Here is a 4,942-nt window from a genome sequence, read left to right on the forward strand (position 1 = left end):
TTGATGCTATCCCATTGGGTGCATACATATTTAGTATTGAAATTACTTTATTACTTATGGTAACTTTTAGGAGGAAAGTTTCCTACCTTATCTATTAATATGTTTCTTGTAAGCAGTATTGTAAGATTCTGAATTTTAATCCACTCTGCCATCTGCTTATATTTTAAGGGAGAGTTCTTCCCATTCACATTCAAAGCTATAATTGCTAACATTTTATTGCCCTCCATGCTGTCTTCCTTCTGTTTGTATTTCCCCCTTCCCCCCCTTTCCCTTTTCCCCTTCTTCCTTTCCTTCTGTTAGTTCCACTTTTCTAACCATCCCCCTCCCTCTCCCCTTTTCCCCTTTTAATACTTGAAATGTAAGATAAGTTTCTTAGCTTAACTGAATTTGTCTAAGTTAACTTTAAGCCAAGTCTGATGAGATGAAGATTCAGGTGGTTCTTAGCTCCTCCCTTTTTTCTGCCTCTATTACAATTGGTCTTTTGTCCTTCTTGATGTAGTGAGATTTTACCCCATTCTGTCTCCTCCATCCTCCCATCTCCTCACTGTCCCCCCCTTTTTAAGAAGATATTGTTTTCAAATCATTCTATCTGAATCACAGAAAAGTGATATGTCCATCATTTCTAGCTAAGTATATTCTCTCTAATAGTGCAACAGTTCTCAAGAGTTGTGAGACTCTTTCTCCCAAGTGGGTATATAGCCAGTTTCATCCTATTGGATACCAGAGTTTTTGTCTTTACCTTTTATTGACTTTTCATTTGTCTCTTGAGCCTCCTCTTTGATGTCCAAATTTTCTATTTAGCTCTGGTCTTTTCATCAGGAAAATTTGGACACCTCCCATTTCATTAAATGTCCATTTCTTCCCCTGAAAGAGACGGCTCAGACTTGCCAAATACTCAGCAGCTAAATTTGAATCTTGCACCCGCCTCACCAAAGTGTCTAAGGCTGAGGCTGGTCCTCTGGCCTGCCCCAGCTGCTGTTCCCGTGCTGACCCTCTGCATTCATCTCCTGATTCACCCGCGATCCCCTGAGACAGACCTTCTTCATAGGTGTTCTTCTAGCTTCTCTTTCTGGGTTTTGTAGATCCAATTTCGGTTAAGAGGTTTCTTTCAAGTTGTTTTTGAGGAGAAAGAGGATTGCTTAACACAGTGCCTGTCTTCGTTCCACCATCTTGACTGGAAGTCCCCCAAGCAACTTTAAAATAATGCTGTGAATCCAGTTCTAGAATAGCAGAGCTAATAAATGTATGCAATGAAACACATTTGCAACCCAAGACAACTGAAGGAGATCATCAGGAAAGGTCTGTCTGATCTTGCACACAATACAAGCTTGCTTTGGCAACCAGGAGGAGTTTTTTTGAGGTAGTTATATTATAAATAGCAGCAGCTTTGGAAGTTCTGAAACCATAGATGGTAAGAGGGATCAAAAATTAGAAAGAGATTATAGGAGACACTATGATGCTTCTGATTTCAGGACCTTGATGCATTGCTCATATGTAATTCTGGTTCATAGTTCCTGGATGATGTCATGCATTAGGAAACTAGCATCAGTGGCCATAGGGGAGAAGGGGACCTGGTCACCATACCAAGGCAGAGAAAATTTCTTGTGGTCACTCACCAGTTCCAAAGCAGAAAATTGCTTGTGACCTAAGGAGAACAGGGTCCTTAGTCTTGGTTCCAGGATTAAAAAAGTGATAGCATTTTTAGTTGCTAGGGCTCTGGTAACAATTCCAGAATGAAGAGTGTTTTTGGTTGCTCAGATGGGAGTAGGAAATCACAAGGTGAAAAGGAGCATTAGGGTTTGTTGTAGGAAACGAAGAAAACTGGTCACAATTGCAGAACAAAGAGGAATACTACTACTTGCAGCTATAGAGGAATCATATTGATTTCTGTGTAAAGACCAAATCACAGGATAGGAAATCAGTGATTATAAATGTCTTTAGAAAATACTAGCTTAGAAGCATTGAAAACTTAGAGAAATGGTTGTTAAAACAACATAAAGACCTGAAGCTTTTGTCAGAGCTCTCTCTATCCTTGGAGGAGAGTTAAACTTTATCATAAAGTAACAAGTCCAGAAGGAGGCTAAAATGAGCATCTAAAAAGGAACATGAACTCAATAAGTTGCTATGGTGAAAGGGGAAAAAAATAAAGAAACGGAAAAAAAAAACACCAGGGCTAAAAAAGACAACTACAAAGTCCAAAGGAAAAACAAAAATCAAATTAATAAAAACACAAAAAGAATTTATGGAAGACTCAAAAAAGATATCCAAAATCATATAAAAGAGGTAGACAATAGAGGGGAAAAGAAATGAGAGTGATGCAAAAATTAATGAAAAGAATATAAACAACTTGGTAAGACACACAAACAAACACACACATACACATACACAAGCACAAAAAACAAACACACCTGAAAAAACACCATGCACCAAATGGTAAAGGGGTAACAAATAGTAAAATGGAAAAAAATGGTAAGAAAATTCAAAAATTCAGTGAAAAGAACTTTATGAAAAGGAGACATGGTCAAATGAAAATAAAAATCACTGAAGAAAAGAATTTTATAAATAGAAATGGCCAAATGAAAAAAGGTACAAAATTTCACTGAAGAAAATAATTCTTAAAAATATAGAATAGAGTTCATAGAAGCTTCATAAGAAAGTATGAAACAATATAATTAAATCAAAAGAAGAGAAAATATAGAAAAGAATGTTATTTTTTTTGCACAAAGAGCTGATCAGAAAAAAACTGATCTAGGTGAAATAATTTAAGAATTAATGAATTGCCTAAAAACATGATTAAAAATAAAACCTTAGGTAACATATGAAATTACCAAGAAAACTTGCCTGAGTATCCTAGAATTACAGGGTACAATAGGAAAAAAATATCAATGATCTCTTCTTAAAAGAGATCACCAGCTGAAAGCTCTCAGAACATTATAAACAAATTCCAAAATTCTATGTTAAAAGAGCAAATGCATCAAGCAGGCTGAAGAAAAATTAAATGACATAGAATCATAGACAGGATCAGAAAAGATTTATAAATTTATAAATTCAAATAAATATATAAATAAAAATTTATAAATTTACCAAGTTAAAGGCATGAAGAACTTAGTCATTCTAGAAGATAACATGTTTAAAATTATAAGGAATAGTAATATACCCAGAAAAATTAGTATAATCATTTACAAAAAATATAAAAAATTTTGAAGCCTTCTGGATGAAAACACCAGAACTTAATATAAAATTCATTCAAGTGATACATAAAAATGATGAATTTGAAAGATGCCTAATAAAGGTACTAATAAGATTAAATTGTTCATATTTCTAAATGGGAAGAAAATACTTTTAATTCCCAAGAATTTTATCATTTTCAGGGAAATGCGGATAGAAACAAGGCATTTATTTGAGTTGATTATGAGGAGGGATTTAAAACAATAATATTAAGGGATTAAGAAAAAAGATAACACTGACAAAAGGTAAAGGGATAGGAAGGATGGAAAAAAATATCTCACAAAATATGAAATTAAAAACTAGTGTAATGGTGGATAAAATGTGGATAGAACAGTTCCATCACAATTGTCTCTATGAATGAAGAACTTAAACATTTAAATGAGTAATGAAATCTATTTTAACCCTAAAGTGAAGTAGGAGGGGGAAGGGATAAAATAAGAGGAAGATTTGATAGAAAGGATAGCAGTTGTCATAAGGGAAACATATTACTGAAGAGGCATGGGATTAAAAGGGAAGAAATTATGAGCAGGTGAAAATTAAATGGAAGAAAAATATACAGTAATCATAAGCAGCAGAAAAATTAAAAGGAAGAAAAATATACAGTAATCATAACTGTTATTGTGAATGGAAGTAACTCAAACTCATACATAAACCAGAAGCAAATAATAGAATGAGTTCAAAGTATAATACAGCAATTTTAAGAAAGTCACCAGACTCAAAAGAGACACATACACACAGCAAAAATAAGGTGCTACAGAAGAATCAATTATACTTCAACTTAGGTAAAAACAATCAGTAAAAGTCATCATAGTTTAGAAAAAAAAGCAAAGTTAAACCTAACTTGAAGTTTCAAGAGGTGAACTACATTTTACTAAAAGGTACCAATCTAGTCATAAAAAAAGAGCTAGAAAATATGCATCAAAGAAGTTAAGGATAGCATTAGAAATTTATAAAAGTTAGATATGATAGATATCTTTTAAAAAATTGAATTGGAAGAAAATGGAATATACCTTTGTCTCAGGTTAATATAACAACTACCCCAAAATGAATAGGTATCAATGCATTAAAAACTTCAAAAGATAAAAGCAGATTAGAAATTCTGAATATTTCTTTTCAGAACCATAATTCTATGAAATTATGTCCAATAAAATTTGTAGAAGCAGATTAAAATTAATTTGAAACAAATCATAATAACAATCAATAAATTCGTTAAAGATAATAACAACAACATTGAGATAATGCGCCAGACCTTCTGGCATGCAGCCAAAGCAGTATATGGAAGGAAATATTTAAGTCTAATTGCTTATATCAAACAATTAGAGAAAGAATGGATTAATACATTGGGCATGTAATTAAAAAAAACAAAAGAAGGAAACCAAATTACATGAATCAAAATGAAGTGGTATTTTCACCACCAATGAGCATGACATTATAGGAATTATTAGGAATTATTTTGTCCAATTAAATGCAGATATATCTTGCAAGTAAGTGAAATGAATAAATATTTACAAAAACATCAAATGCCCAGATTAATAGAAGAAAAAACAGAATATAGAAATTAACCTATCTTAGAAAAAATAGTTATATGGACCATCAGTGTCCTTAATAAAAAAATCCAAAAGACCAGATGGATCTACAAATGAACTATACCAAACTTTTAAAGAAAAATTAATTTTAATATTTTATGAAATATATATATATATATATATATATA

This window comes from Macrotis lagotis, chromosome 8 (genome assembly GCF_037893015.1).
Source record: "Macrotis lagotis isolate mMagLag1 chromosome 8, bilby.v1.9.chrom.fasta, whole genome shotgun sequence".
NCBI lineage: Eukaryota > Metazoa > Chordata > Mammalia > Peramelemorphia > Peramelidae > Macrotis > Macrotis lagotis.